Source organism: Coregonus clupeaformis, chromosome 35 (assembly GCF_020615455.1).
Source record: "Coregonus clupeaformis isolate EN_2021a chromosome 35, ASM2061545v1, whole genome shotgun sequence".
In the NCBI taxonomy this organism is placed as follows: Eukaryota; Metazoa; Chordata; class Actinopteri; order Salmoniformes; family Salmonidae; genus Coregonus; species Coregonus clupeaformis.
The window spans coordinates 34,385,842-34,402,958 of record NC_059226.1 but is presented as its reverse complement, the minus strand read 5'-3'; the positions used below and the strand labels follow the sequence as shown (position 1 = coordinate 34,402,958).

At 41.7% G+C, this 17,117-nt stretch overlaps 1 long non-coding RNA gene across 1 annotated transcript; it reads right to left on the bottom strand.

The window, feature by feature from the left end:
* Nucleotides 1-10,472: 10,472 nt before the first annotated feature.
* On the bottom strand, nt 10,473-11,405 carry LOC123482644. The gene is made up of 3 exons (XR_006657813.1): nt 11,297-11,405; nt 10,711-10,833; nt 10,473-10,515 (listed from the first exon to the last, which is right to left on the bottom strand). It is a non-coding gene; the product is annotated as an uncharacterized LOC123482644 (long non-coding RNA).
* Nucleotides 11,406-17,117: the final 5,712 nt, after the last annotated feature.

Here is a 17,117-nt window from a genome sequence, read left to right as displayed (position 1 = left end):
TGTGGCACATGATGTGGAGACTCCTTGATGTCTTTATATGTGAGATGATTCGGCTGGCCATGTCCTCATCACTGAATCTCTTCCTGAAATACTCTTCCTTCTGTGGGTCATTGAACCCTCGTACCTCTGTCACCTGGTCAACACACACTGAAGGGATCTTATTGGCTGCTGCAGGTCTAGTAGTTATCCAGAAGAGAGCAGAGGGAAGCAGATTTCCCTTGATGAGATTTGTCAGCAGAACATCCACTGAGGTTGACTTTGTGACGTCACAACAGATCTTGTTCTTCTGGAAGTCTAGGGCAGTTGGCACTCATCCAGACCATCAAATATGAACAGAACTTTGTACTTGTCGTAGTTTGAGATTCTTGATTCTTTGGTTTCCATTGAGAAGTGATTGAGAAGTTCAATCAAAGTGTGTTTTTCCCCTTTCATCAAATTCAGCTCCCGAAAAGGGAATGAAAATACAAATTGGACATCCTGATTTGCTTTTCCTTCAGCCCAGTCCAGAATGAACTTCTGCACAGAAACTGTTTTTCCAATGCCAGCGACTCCCTTTGTCAGCACAGTTCTGATAAGTTTGTCTTGTCCAGTTAAGGGTTTGAAGATGTCGTTACATTTGATTGCAGTTTCTGGTCTTGCTTGTTTCCTGGTTGTTGTCTCAATCTATCTCAGCTCATGTTCATTATTGACCTCTCCTGTTCCACCCTCTGTTATGTAGAGCTCTGTGTAGATGTTAATGAGAAGTGTTGGGTTTCTGTCACAATAATTTTGTTATCTCAATGATTGATGTCAACTACTTCTTAAATCTCTGAATAATTCCCAAAAAGGTTGTAAATCTCTTAGTTTAAATAAATTAAACAAAGACTCAATCCTGCAATGGTCAGCATATTTATTAATGAGAGCGCTCTACCCTTGAAATGGGCGCACATTCATTTTTATACACATACGTCATCAGTAAAAGAATCCCACCCCGCTTTAGGCGGGCTGTATTTTCTCATTATACACATAACAAATCATTGTCATATTCTGCAACCTGTTCCCTAATCTCCTCCAAGCCCAATGGTTCTCCCCCTCCTTGAGTTGGGGGCCCACTTCCACTTATTAGTTTCACCGTTATCACAAGTTGTCTGTAGACAGTTCTCCTTTCCCTTCATTGTCTAGCCGACCTCCTACTCATATTGCTAAACAGTAACACAATGTCCTAATCTTAACTTTGTCCTACGCACACACACTACTAGTATACAGTTTTATGATTCCAGCACATTTCACAGAATTTTCAGAATGTAATATTTAGTCACTTCTAAATTCTGCTATCAATCCACCCTTTGACTACATATTACACACATACCCCTAAAACATACATGGTTATAAAATGAAATACACACATATTGAAGCATATAAGTTGATTTACATATGGAATTAATCACCAGTACATAACACATTACAAAAAATAAAATTGTCTGGCATACTATCAATTTTTTCTCTTCCAATCATAACACTTCTGGTTAGGATTTTCGTTACGATCTTCATTAAATAGATAATACACTAGACATTAAAAATAGTCTCATTCAATTGAGGTTCCTCAGGATCTAAATCTTCCGCATCATTCACCAAAGCAGGAGGATATAGGTCATCATTCCATCGGTCTGAGTTTGGAACGGGTCCACATCTCACCATCTGCAGTGACACTGCCTTTTCCAAGGACCTTAACACAAGACCTCGCACACACGGGATTAAACAGCTTCCACATAACACCAAACTGAACATTCCCACCAGAACTGCCCCCACCACTGTTGCCACAATCTGTTTCCATTTTCCAAACATATTATCGAACCAACCAGTTAGTGAGTTGTCAATGCCAGAGTTCTCAGCCAGTTCCTTTGCCAGCGTAGTGAGTCCCTGGAGAGCCTTGGTCACTGACCCGTCAGGTGCTGTATTATTCGGGATGAAAGTACAGCACATAGATCCAAACAAAACACAAACCCCGCCCCGTTCAGCCAAAAGCATATCCAAAGCTATCCTATTCTGCCATGCCATTAAACTAGTTGCCGCTGTCTGCTCAGCCAATCCCTTTATTGCATCATGTGTGTGATTAATAAACCTCTGTTGGTTATAGTAGATGTAGTTTATCCAATCCACATTCTTATTAATTGTCGACCACCAGAAAATACTTGATTCAAAACCAGCTGCAATTTGATTCCTAGCTTTGAATTCTTCTGGAACCCCTCGAGGTACTCCTATCCCATCGATATACACCCTCTCATCAAAGGATCCTGGGAGGAGGTCTCTCCTTCTACGTGACAACCCACCAGTTTTTGACATGTTGGATCGTTTGATGAGAGTGAAAGGCATTACCAGCTGGGCCAACGCACAGGTTCCGGTCCAATTTGCATGTAGATTAGACCATAATCTGTTACCACCACACAACCACCAGATGTCAGCACGGCCCTGATTTTGGTTCCTAAAATCCTCTGGTTGCAACAAAGAGGAGAGATTGGTCATGGTCCCTTTAGTTGTGACATTCTCAGTGTGGGAGCAGGAGCTAAGATGCCCTACACCGTATCCTATCTTGTCAGTCCTAGAAAAACAATAATAAGATTCCCCTGAGACTTCAAACGGAGGTAATCTAGGTCGGGGGGACTTCGTTACCGGGGGATACAGATAGTGCAAATCAATACAAGACTCCTTCATCCCATTCCCAGGTGACTTGAACAATTTAACCATGCAAGATAAACCTGACGGAGAATTAAGGCCCGTCAAGGGGAACGGAGTAGTGGTCAGTCTAGGTTTAGCTGTCCCACAGGCATAACAGTCCTCTTGGGACATAGTTCTTGCCGTATATTGTATCCATTCCAACCATAGGTTCGGATCCCTATACCCAGTTTCCACCTCCACTACTTCCTTCAGATCTATAGTTTGCACTATCTTCACCACAGCCCCAGTCTCACTCACCTCAGTTGAAGGAGATATTTCACTGGTCAGGACTGTAACATCCACTGGGTTGATCTCTACCCGGAAAGCCACTAATGGATCTTCACAACATTTGCGGTCAAATCCAATATACCACAAACCCTCATCGGTAGCCTTACCTGTTTTAGCGTGATTCGGACTTTCAGACAGTACTTACCCTTATATAGGTCGCACTGCCATTTCTGGTAATTCCCTACTTTCACAATACTACACCTGTCCTTCTCCTTTAGTTCACCTGTGGGGCACAAAACCTCTGACATACGGGTGTGGTTAATAAACTATCTTCACACATACATGTTCAGCTCTCAATTTCTATTCTTGTTGTTGTTGGTTTTTTTTGTATTTTGTCCTCTCCTTCGTATATATTTATTATTTAATCCTACCATCCTCCTTTTGACACATGATTTGTCCATGTGTCAATATTACCACCTACCTAAACAATCACTTAGGTAATATTGGTAATTCATCATCCAATTGCCATCCCTTATTTTTTATTTTTTTATTTTTTTTTGACTGTCCCTTGCTTCTTTATTGCTCCTCCCTTCCTGATCTCATTACTAAATAAATGATCTAGGTTATAGCTGTTTCGCATTAGATTGTGCCTTCCTCTGATTACTGCAGCTCATTGCATTAATTTAGTTTCAAATACCAACTTGTTGTTTTTTAAAGCATACTAAAAATGAAATTTAAATGACAACATTTGATAATACCTCAATTTACTTATATCCCGTAACAGTAATCCAAGATTAGTACAATTGACTAGCAACAGGTATCCCTCATTCAGGGAAAGCTCTCTCTCTCTCTCTCTTCTGTTATTTTATGGTTCAAATCAAATATATTATTACCAAATTATAATCTTCTTCACACTTTTCACAGTATTATAAATTACCCTCAACTTAGTAAAATAAACTATCTTAAAGTCCTCCTCTCATGCCTTTAGAATTTACCAGTGTGGATGATTAATTAACACCAGAAGTTTAAAACAGAGTTCAGAGGCAATTGAAATTATTCAACGAACTGTTCCATCCCATAGTATACCAAACATTACCATTATTCTAAATATTTCATAAATGTTACTTATCCCAAGTGTTCATTAAGTCCTCATGACATTCATTCTCATAAGAAATCATATATACCCCAAACTCAGCCAAAACCGAAAAACTCCATAAAATTCACTGTGCGTGCTCCTCTAAGACCTATCACCCTTAACCTGCTGAAAACCCCCCAAAATTGAAACAACAAGGCTTTATAAACATCATACTAGGTGTGTTGTTTTTTGTTTGAAAAACCCAATTTGAAAAACAACAACCACAAATAGCCAGGCCTCACTTAATTTGGTAGCTCACTTTTATGACCTAAATACTGCCTAACTTCACTACTGCTCCCCCTAGCCCTGGGCAACATTCCAATGAGATGAGCTAATCTCTTTCTCCTGGTTATAATCTAAAGATGGTAGTACACACAAAACATGATACAGATTTCCCCAGTCCTAACCCATCAATAATTGTTTGTATCAATCTAATTCTTCATAACTAATCCATAAAACCACTCAAAATTCCCCGAGTATGATTATGATTATTTAATTGATTACCCTAACTCTGCTACATGTGATCTCATCTCAAATGATCCATTATCAATTATTTGATCAACCCCCTAGGAAAATCTGTCTCCTCTTCTATTGTTCCTGTCCCCCCTGTAAATGTCATTTCATTTTTTAGCCAATACAATCACGGTTACATCAAATGTTCCCTCAGTTAATGGTATTTTCTCCCTAATATATCTTCATAATAATAATAATAATAATAATAAATAATAATAATAATAATAATAATAATAATAATAATAATATGCCATTTAGCAGACGCTTTTATCCAAAGCGACTTACAGTCATGCGTGCATACATTTTTGTGTATGGGTGGTCCCGGGGATCGAACCCACTACCTTGGCGTTACAAGCGCCGTGCTCTACCAGCTGAGCTACAGAGGACCACTCTTCTTCTTTCCCTAAATGAGATTTAATCCCTTGCCTTTCCTCTACTATCCTTCTATCATTACTGAATGATAATAACTGTAATAACTATCAATAATAATTGTAATAACTATTACACATTATATTGTGCCCTTTTTCTGATAATGTTATAATTGTAGCCTATTGCATCACTTTAGTTTAAAATATAAGTTTGTTTATTTAACAAATCCAGAACCCACCAAAGGCTGGCACTATTCCCCCAGCACAACAGCCAAAGCCACTTGCATCCCCTGGTCCCCGTAATGAAAATAAATTATTGTTCTACAATTTACCAACTTATTTGTATACACCACTGGTGTTAAGCAACCTATCGAATAAAGTAATAACAATTAGAATTTATCAAAGCACTGCCTTCCAGTCAAGCATTCAGACCTCCACTTGAAATCCCACAGCTCAACCCAACTGTCACGATCGTTAACGGAAGATACGGACCAAGGCACAGCGTGATAAGCGTACATTTTATTAAGTACTTAACACGACACAAAACAACAAACAAACAATACGTGAAGTCCTAGGTTACACAAAACAAACCTTTACGGAACAAGATCCCACACCGACTAGTGCCAAACAGGCTGCCTAAGTATGGTCCCCAATCAGAGACAACGAGATACAGCTGCCTCTGATTGGGAACCACCCTGGCCAACATAGATCTAAACGATCTAGAACATCAACATAGAAAATATAACACAGAAACTACACACCCTGGCTCAACATTTCAGTCCCCAGAGCCAGGGCGTGACACCAACTCGCTTGACTGTCTCTATTATTTATTTCTCCCGCTAACCAGAGCCATAAATTACTCTCCTTTGTCCTCAACTCAATTTCACAGCTCTATCGCCATTTCAGTTCGCTATTCAATTTCTTTAACTGTTCTCTCTGATTAGGCCCTTATTAATAAAACAAATACTTGCTATAATTTACCAGCACATATTTAATTCATATCCCTATCATTTTTGAACTACGGGGAAGGCGCGGGGACCTTGTAACATATTTTCATAGAACTTTCTAGAATACTTCTACTTAAGCTATCTAATTCAACCTTTCACAATCCACATAGTAATCTAGGTCTATAGCCCCAATGCGAAAGCTTTACCCACTGTCCCTACCTGTGTTCGAACCAGGGACCCTCTCCATACATTGCCAGTCACCCCACACATTCCGCGATGCTTTCAAAGTACGCCAAACAACCAATTCCATGTCGCACAACCAGCCACGTCATCACTCCCGAATAGCCAGCCCTTTCATCTCAAACACCCTAGTAGCAAAAAATAAAACACACTCTCTAACAGCGTTCTGCATTTACCTCTATCATCGGGTTTAAAAACTAACGTAACAACATTAACCATCCTCTATTGCTGTAGTAACGTCTTGTTTGGTTAAGTTTATTTATTACGGAGTGTCCATAATACTATAATAATACATAATCGAATTCCCCTCATACATACAGATTTCACCTTATGCCATTGAAATGCCAAATAAACCATAATAGTTCAATGGAGCCCCCTATTGGCTCTCCACTGTTTATACATTACTTCCATAACCACATTAGTTATGGTCCGATTACCCATTAAACCTTATCACATGATCAAACAACGGCACAACCTTAAACTCATATGGGGCGGCAGGCAGCTTAGTGACCAATAGCGCCGCGCCAACAACCGAGAGGTCGCCGGTTCCAATCCCCGAGCCGACCAGGTGAAAAATCTGCAGATGTGCCCCTGAGCAAGGCACTCAACCCCAATCGCTCCCATAAGTCGCTCTGGACCAGAGCGTCTGCCAAATGACCAAAAATGCAAATGTAAATATTCTCTACTTTCTCACCCATGATGTAGGTCTACGTTCGGGTGAGCAAGTTCATACGTATATATCGTTAGAAATTAATAGGTATCAAACAATCGCTTCGTGGTGTTTTTAGCCAATTCTCAATCGACACAAATCACCCCCTAGTCCTTCCTGACTCTCCAATAGCCACACTCTCGCTGTCTCCAGCCCCTCCCCTCCTGTGTCCAGTCGGAACAGGCTTTGTCTGCTTTTCGTTTTAGCGTTTCCAATATTCTGACGTTATTTAAAGTACGTTAGTCTATTTATTTAAATCAAATTATTCCCACCTAATTAGTTAAAGTCGGTGCATATTTATATTTCAACGATAAACCAAATTATTTCAGTCTAATTATTTAACCAATATTTTGCAGGGTCAAACATCAAACGTTAAATCAAATAATAAACCAAATTGCCTCAACATAATTATTTAAAACCAGTATTATGCTATGTTAAACATCAAACGTTAAATCAAATACTAAACCAAATTGCTTCAACATAATTATTTAAAACCAGTATTATGCTATGTCAAACATCAAACGTTACAGTTCAGTTATATCAGTTCAAACGTTTCAGTTTAGTCATACTAGTTATTCATTATTTTACCTTTATGTTCCCAATTGTTATTAATGGGTTATACGGTTTAAGCAACCACAAACCCAATAGGTATTCACAAATTATACAGTTTGGACAGCCACAGACGTCTTTAATTCCTAATTAGTTTTCTATCAAGGTATACAGGTTTATTAATTTTAATAACCCGTATTCACTATTTTATTTAGTCTGGGATCATTCACACCCTCATTCATACGACACCCTATACTTTAAAGTGCCCCTCTGATCCTAGCCGTATCTAGCCCTCTGATACGTGTCAGTAGTGCAACACTATCTAAAATTTAAGTGCCCCTATGATCCTAGCCGTATCTAGCCTTCTGATACGTGTCAATAGTGCAACACTTTTAACCAATAATTCCCTACGCCTCCAGTTCTCACCACTTGTGATCCTAGCCTGGAGTCGACTAAAATTGAAGTGCCCCTATGATCCTAGCCGTATCTAGCCTTCTGATACGTGTCAATAGTGCAACACTTTTAACCAATAATTCCCTACGCCTCCAGTTCTCACCACTTGTGATCCTAGCCTGGAGTCGACTAAAATTGAAGTGCCCCTATGATCCTAGCCGTATCTAGCCTTCTGATACGTGTCAATAGCGCAACACTTTTAACCAATAATTCCCTACGCCTCCAGTTCTCACCACTTGTGATCCTAGCCTGGAGTCGACTAAAATTGAAGTGCCCCTATGATCCTAGCCGTATCTAGCCTTCTGATACGTGTCAATAGCGCAACACTTTTAACCAATAATTCCCCCACGCCTCCAGTTCTCACCACTTGTGATCCTAGCCTGGAGTCGACTAAAATTGAAATGCCCCTACGATCCTAGCCGTATCTAGCCTTCTGATACGTGTCAATAGCGCAACACTTTTAAGCCAATAATTCCCTGTACCCCCAGTTCCCACCATGGTGGTCCTAGCCTGGGGATTTCAGTATTATTCCCGATCCTAGCCGTACCTAGCCCTCTGGTACGTGCCGGTGAACAATACTCTATAATACCATGGTTTTAACACTCACATTTACCATACATTTGCATATCACAATAGCGACAATATTTCTTATTTACTCATAATAATTCATAATTTAGTTCACTTACATCAAACAGGTGTTTCACAAAATTAATTTGGATAAAGCCAATGTGCAGAACTTTAATTATGTAACAATAGGTGTCTGCTTACCTGTTTTAGTAGTCCGGACTCTTTGTGAAACACACCGTTCAATGACAGAGATGTCCAATGGGCCGGACAATACCCAGCGAAGTCCCTTCTACCAGATCACAGTCGGTGGTCACCAATTGTTAAGTTGCGTCAATTCAAATCTGGTATTAGGAACAAAAGAGGTCAATACACGTCTTCTAAAATATACTAGTATTTTAATTAATGCAAACCACTTCAATGGTAAATATGATGTTCGTATATACGGGTCCACTGAAATACCACGCAGGGCACTCAGAGAACTGATCCATTGTTCTAAGTTCTTCTTCAAATACTCTGACAGAGATAGTTCCCGCCCCCTGCTGGCCAATCAGAGTAGAGACTGAGCGTGGTTTAGACTTACTCAGCCAATCGTTGGCGCACAGGCTGGTCCCAGCCCCTTGGCGCTTTACCGTTGCACACTGTTGCCAGGCATAAGTTGTTATCATCACAACCTGTAGAGTCAGCACCCATAGACACCATTCCCCTGTACTCTTTGTACCTTCGTCCTTGGACGGTTCACAGATCACAAAGAGGCAGTGTTAGTGTATGTGAGACATTTGAGACACAAGTTCTTATCTCCCCCTACTCCCTAACAGCTCATCACATGAATCACAGCTTGTTATGTGAAACAATTTATATCAGTACAGTACAAACCTATTATGTTTAATCATTAATGCATTCTTTCTAAGCTAGGCATCACATCCAGTTACAAGAAAATAGATCCCCACACTTTATATCAATATATTTAATTTGTTGCAACTTTGTAGCATGTAATTCAAACACTTTGGTCAACATGCAGCTATCTAAAGAAACAAATCTCAAGCGAACCACTGATATTTGCCCCGTGTAATATTTTGTAATATTATAGATATGCAGCTATATGCAATGGGGCATTGCAGGAGGGACTGTGAAGGGAAACCAGAGCCAATCAAAATACGAAGGGAGTTGGTCTTCTTGATTTCTTGGCAAGATCGACACATCATCATACCTGCCAACTTTTCAAATAACCTTGGAGTGAGATTTTGTCCTGGGTCCGCCTGGGTCCTTCAGTCGGTGAAAAGCAATTGCACTGCCTGCGCCTCAGAACTGCGGCCGCCTTGATCTCATGAGGTTATCGTTGCCCACGTGTGCATGACGTCAGAGAAAGTCGGGATCAAGTCGGACACAAATCTAACCAGCATGCATTGGGCGGTGATCGCCGGTGATCGATTCTGCGCAGACCGGGCTCATCTCAAATGAGCCTCTTGTCTATGATCTGTCGGCATGGTTATACTGGCCTGTGGCCTTCTTGGAGACCTTGATGATATCGGAGGGGGGCTCCCATTTGAAGCAGGGCTCCAGATTGGCCATCTTTATGGTCATTATTGAGGACAGGGTGCCATCCAATGCTAGGCTGTTTCTTCTCTTGGTTTTGTTCAGTCCCACAACTGAAAACACCCTCTCAGCATCTGCGTTTACATGGGGCAACACCAGGACAAGCTTGACGACGGCAGCAAGCCTCTCGAATTCTTTGGCTCCTGTCACCTATGGAAAATGCACCAAAACACAATGGAAAAACATACCTTGATTTTTGATTGATTAATACTGTAAGTATACTGTAGGTTGATCCATTAACAAAGTTCAGATAAAAACATGCATAATTTGCAACATGCATGACACATATGCATGCAACAATTTTAAGCAACATATGTAGCCAAGCCACACCTGCCAAAAGGAAAGACAAAAAAGAAAAAAAAAATTACCTTATGCTTCCGGGTTGCCATTTCAGCCCAGAAGCTTTCCATTTCAGTTTGGTCCTGCAGGGATATCATTGGCATGGTCTGATAATTTAGAAACTCCTCACCCAGAAGGTCATGCTCCTCTGGCCCATGGTATGGGAGGAGATGGGGAAACCTATTTATGAAAGTAGAGTTACAAGTTGTTACGTTTTAGGTATATAGTCATCAACCAGCAGCAGTTCATACACATCTTTGAGGAGAAGCCACATAAGAATATCTCATGTGCAATTTAGGAGTGAACACACCTCATCATAAAACACAGGGTATTTTAGCTAAGATGATGGACAATAATTAGAGAAAAAAAACTAACCTTTCAACAAAGTACAGGACATCTTCGATGTCACTTTCAGCCCTCTGCCGTACATCTACAAATTGTGCGTGCTTGATCAGTGGCTCTTCCAGTGGCAGCTTCTTAAGTGCATAGTCCACAGCACTTGTCAGAAAACACAACACAGCTTTTCACCCCAACACTACCGTCACGTTTCACCCCAACACTCCCATCACGTTTCACCCCAACACTCCCATCACGTTTCACCCCAACACTCCCATCACGTTTCACCCCAACACTCCCATCACGTTTCACCCCAACACTCCCATCATGTTTCACCCCAACACTCCCATTACTTTTCCTCCTTAACAGCTCTTCAACCCCCAGACGTTACTTCCCTATACCACCTCCTTTCACCCCCTCCCCCTCCCTCCCCATCTCTCCCCATTCCTCCCCATCCCTGCTGTGGTGTGATGTCACCCTCGTCGAGTGATCTGTTAAATTTAGCCCTGGTTGTGAACCCAATGTTCAACTTTCTTCCTGTCACAGATACAGCATATCGGTATAAGGTACAAGGCTAAATATCACATATCACAGTGTTTGATCATAATAATAGTCAAATACTAACCTGGTAAATGGTTTGCCTTTTCTTTAAAGGCAATTTCACAAGGCTCCTCATGGCACTGCAGAGCTGCTGGAACCATAAACTTGGAACATAGCTTGCGTTCGAATTTCACCATCTATAACAGACATTTACAAAAATAGTAGGTGCAACCTGTTTTAGAGGATCCCTGCAGATATCAGCAAGAAACACAGAATGGAAAAAAACCCAGCAAAATCCAATCCCACCTCATCATGTAACAAAAATATTGATGACTGCTCTCTCTGAAGCAGCAAGTTGAAAGAAGTGAAAGTTGGTACGGTGGCTTAGAAGAACAGCAGGTATACTTCTATTGCACACATTTCCTGTATTTATGTTAAATTCTTTGGAATACATTCACCACACTAAATCAAGTTCACACGCACAAACAAATAATTTATTTCAAGATTTAAAGTTTAAGAGAGTGAGTACTCAATTGGACGACATTTCATTGTTACATTCCTAGTCTCAGCTCAGCTTCTTATCAGACTTCTTGAGGTAGTGACCGTTTCTTCTCCTGTTGTCTTTCGCGGCAATAGTATCTATTCTTCTGTCGCTAACTTCGGGGTGCAGCGCATATGGTTCAGTGGCGCTCATCAGCGCCATCTACCGTCGGGGAGTTTGAAAAAGGAACGAACGAGTCTCTGCAGATTTTTTTTGCGTGAGAAATTGGATGTGTGGCGTGAGTGCGTGTGAAAACAGGCAAAAACGTGTGTCACACGGCGAAAGCGTGAGAGTTGGCAGCTCTGCATCATGCTTCTTTCACTGCTACAACGTGGCGTCTGTAAAGTTTTGTATAGGCTTTCCGAATACCAATGATCAAGTTGGGCGCTCCAGAGAACCCTTCGTTATTATTTGCGTCAAACCAGACGTATTTTATAGAAGAGAAGCTTCTCGTTCTGCTGGGGTAACGGCCCAAGACAGACAGCGAGAACTCCCCCAAGTGCACAGCGCGAAGTAGAGGGCACACAATGGTATGTTTAATAACATCATTGAGAACGTTATTGTACCCCTTGTTATGTTGTTGTACTCATGCGCTGTTTGAATGCGAGACAATGTTTTGAAAGCTTTTTTTAGGACCTAATCAGAGAAAGAAGTAGGCCAGCAACCTTTTTATAAACCGACAAAGATCCGAGTCTAGTCCCAACAATGCTGTTCCCAAGGTGACTTGAAGAGTGAGTATACAAACTCATTTTGGCAATTAGTTTATTAAGGATAGAAAGAAACCCCTCGTTTTTTAAGTCTGGCAAAAAGTAGAGTTGGGTTGGAAGTAAAAAGAGACATTTCCATGCACTGAAAAGAAAATGGACTGTGAAATATTCTTAGACAACAGAAAATCGTACACACATTTGAGTCTGTCTGTCTTTGTCTGTGTGTCTGTGTCAAGTGCCTTGTCAAATCTGAACATGTACAAGGGTTCTGTTGAGGTTGGCAATACGTTACTTACTGCAACACAATAAAGAGTATTTAAAACAGTGTAGGGTTTTCACAGTGCCATTGTCTGTAGATCACTGACATTCACTCTGTGGATGGATCTGGCTGCGATGCACTTTGAATATTGAACTAGAAGAAGGTAAGCAACCACATGCTAGTAAAGTTTCCGTTCATGTCTTATAATAACACATTATATGGTTGCAATAAATCCTTCAACACAGGATTATAATACACTGGTGAATGTAATTAGCATATAATTTCCATTTCAATTTATTGTACCTGTAGTGTTTGTTTGGCCCATAGTGCTCTGATCAAAGGTAGTGCACTATATAGGGAACACAGTGCCAAACAAAACGTTATGTAATATTATTTATTTTACTAATATTTCTCTCACTTACAAATACATTCATACAACTGCATAGAGTTGTTGACCGGGGCGTGGGGGGTTATTATGACCAAATCTGAGCATTGTTTTTTTACACAGTTAGTTTTTTTACAAATCAAGTGTTGGGTGTGTATTTATTTAATATAACACTTTGGTGTGTGTGGCTCTCTGGGACTCCATGTTCTCTCTCACAGACACAGTGTTTCACTGACCAGTAGGCCAAAACGACTCTGGACACTTAACCACTATGGGGGGCGGAGGGTTGGGGGTGAAGAGGTAGAGAGAGAGGTAGAGAGAGAGAGGTAGAGAGAGAGAGGTAGAGAGAGAGAGAGAGAGAGAGAGAGAGAGAGAGAGAGAGAGAGAGAGAGAGAGAGAGAGAGAGAGAGAGAGAGAGAGAGAGAGAGAGAGAGAGAGAGAGAGAGAGAGAGAGAGAGAGAGAGAGAGAGAGAGAGAGAGAGAGAGAGAGAATACCCATTGCCATCCTTATCACCTCTCTTGTTCGAAAGTTTTTGTCGCATGTTCAATCAAGTAGTCTACAGTCAACCTGACGGTTCGATGCAGTGGTTCTAAACATGTTACATAGTTGGGACAGGATTTTAAAATTCCCCTGCAACTGCAGTACTATAGTCTAACCTGTTTAGGACTGCCCCATTCAATACCTGTACATTGAAATGAGAAACATCAACATGTGAATCTCAACAACAAAATGGACCCTCCAAAAAACAGCACTGACGACGACAACTACAAACAAACAGACACTGGACCAGTATACAACCTATAGTCTAGTCTACACCTGTCCTCTCTTACTAGCACTGACTCTGCTGATAGCTACTGTATTGAGGAACGTTTGACTGTAACTATGACTACCTAGATGAATGCACCAAGCTGAATGTACCTAGATGAATGTACCAAGCTGAATGTACCTAGATGAATGTACCTAGCTGATTGTACCTAGATGAATGTACATTTAACTCATTTAGCAGACGCTCTTATCCAGAGCGACTTACAGTTAGTGAGTGCATACATACATTTTTTAGTTTTCATACTGGCCCCCCGTGGGAATCAAACCCACAACCCTGGCGTTGCAAACGCCATGGTCTACCAACTGAGCTACATCCCTGCCGGCCATTCCCTCCCCTACCCTGGACGACGCTGGGCCAATTGTGCGGCGCCTCATGGGTCTCCCGGTCGCGGCCGGCTACGACAGAGCCTGGATTCGAACCAGGATCTCAAGTGGCACAGCTAGCACTGCGATGCAGTGCCTTAGAATGAAGAATGTTGTGAATGTTGTACCTAGATGAATGTACCTAGATGAATGCACCTAGCTGAATGTACCTAGGTGAATGTATAGGCTGTCTCATCGTTGTCGGTGATCAGGCCTACCACTGTTGTGTCGTCAGCAAACTTAATGATGATGTCGGAGTCGTGCCTGGCCATGCAGTCATGGGTGAACAGGGAGTACAGGAGGGGACTGAGGACGCACCCCAGAGGGGCCCCCGTGTTGAGGATCAGCATGGCAGATGTGTTGTTACCTACCCTTACCACCTGGGGGTGGCCCGTCAGGAAGTCCAGGATCCAGTTGCAGAGGGAGGTGTTTAGTCCCAGGATCCTTATCTTAGTGATGAGCTTTGAGGGCACTATTGTGTTGAACGCTGAGCTGTAGTCAATGAATAGCATTCTCACGTAGGTGTTCCTCTTGTCCAGGTGGAAAAGGGCAGTGTGGAGTGCAATAGAGATTGCATAATCTGTGGATCTGTTGGGGCGGTATGCAAATTGGAGTGGGCATGGGTTTCTGGGATAATGGTGTTGATGTGAGCCATGACCAGCCTTTCAATGCACTTCATGGCTACAGCCGTCAGTGCTATGGGTCGGAAGTCATTTAGGCAGGTTATCTTAGAGTCCTTGAGCACGGGGACTATGGTGGTCTGCTTGAAACATGTTGGTATTACAGACTCAGTCAGGGACATGTTGAAAATGTCAGTGAAGACACTTGCCAGTTGGTCAGCACATGCTCGGAGTACACGTTCTTGTAATCCGTCTGGCCTTGTGAATGTTAACCTGCTTAAAAGTCTTACTCACATCGGCTACGGAGAGCGTGATCACATAGTCATCCGGAACAGCTGGTGCTCTCATGCATGCTTCAGTGTTGCTTGCCTCGAAGCGAGCATAGAAGTGGTTTACCTCGTCTGGTAGGCTTGTGTAACTGGCCAGCTCGTGGCTGTGCTTCCCTTTGTAGTCTGTAATAGTTTTCAAGCCCTGCCACATCCGACAAGCGTCAGAGCCGGTGTTGTACGATTCAATCTTAGTCCTGTATTGACTCTTTGCCTGTTTGATGGTTCGTCGGAGGGCATAGCGGGATTTCTTATAAGCGTCCTATAATGTACCTAGATGAATGTACCTAGATGAATGCACTAACTGTAAGAATGTCTGCCAAATTACTAAAATGTACAGTTGAAGTCGTAAGTTTACATACACTTAGGTTGGAGTCATTAAAACTTGTTTTTCAAACACTCCACAAATTTCTTGTTAACAAACTATAGTTTTGGCAAGTCGGTTAGGACATCTACTTTGTGCATGACACAAGTAATTTTTCCAACAATTGTTTACAGACAGATTATTTCACTTATAATTCACTGTATCACAATTCCAGTTGGTCAGACGTTTACATACACTAAGTTGACTGTGCCTTTAAACAGCTTGGAAAATTCAGGAAAATTATGTCATGGCTTTAGAAGCTTCTGATAGGCTAATTGACATCATTTGAGTCAATTGGAGGTGTACCTGTGGATGTATTTCAAGGCCTACCTTCAAACTCAGTGCCTCTTTGCTTGACATCATGGGAAAATCAAAATAAATCAGCCAAAAAAATTGTAGACCTCCACAAGTCTGGTTCATCCTTGGGAGCAATTTCCAAACGCCTAAAGGTACCACGTTCTTCTGTAAAACAATAGTACGCAAGTATAAACACCATGGGACCACGCAACCGTCATACCGCTCAGGAAGGAGACACGTTCTGTCTCCTAGAGATGAACGTACTTCGGTGCGAAAAGTGCAAATCAATCCCAGAACAACAGCAAAGGACCTTGTGAAGATGCTGGAGGAAACAGGTACAAAAGTATCTATATCCACAGTAAAACAAGTCCTATACTGACATAACCTGAAAGGCTGCTCAGCAAGGAAGAAGCCACTGCTCCAATACCGCCATAAAAAAGCCAGACTACGGTTTGCAACTGCACATGGGGACAAAGATCGTACTTTTTGGAGAAATGTCCTCTTGTCTGATGAAACAAAATGAGAACTGTTTGGCCATAATGACCGTTATGTTTGGAGGAAAAAGGGGGTTCCTTGCAAGCCAAAGATAATTATCCCAACCGTGAAGCACGGGGTGGAAGCATCATGCTGTGGGGGTGCATTGCTGCAGGAGGGACTGGTGCACTTCACTAAATAGATGGCATCATGAGGAAGGAAAATGATGTGGATATATTGAAGCAACATCTCAAGACATCAGTCAGGAAGTTAAAGCTTGGTCGCAAATGGGTCTTCCAAATGGACAACGACCCCAAGCATACTTCCAAAGATGTGGCAAAATGGCTTAAGGACAACAAAGTCAAGGTATTGGAGTGGCCATCACAAAGCCCTGACCTACATTTGTGGGCTGAACTGAAAACGCGTGTGTGAGCAAGGAGGCCTACAAACCTGACTCAGTTACACCAGCTCTGTCAGGAGGAATGGGACAAAATTCACCCAACTTATTGTGGGAAGCTTGTGGAAGGCTACCCTAAACGTTCTACCCAAGTTAAACAATTTAAAGGCAATGCTACCAAATACTAATTGAGTGTATGTAAACTTCTGACCCACTGGGAATGTGATGAAAGAAATAAAGGAGAGGAGAGGAGAGGAGAGGAGAGAGGAGAGGCGCGAGAGAGAGTTAGAGAATGGTTTATTTCAAATTCCATAAGGCAACTTTACATACACTCTTAGAAAAAAAGG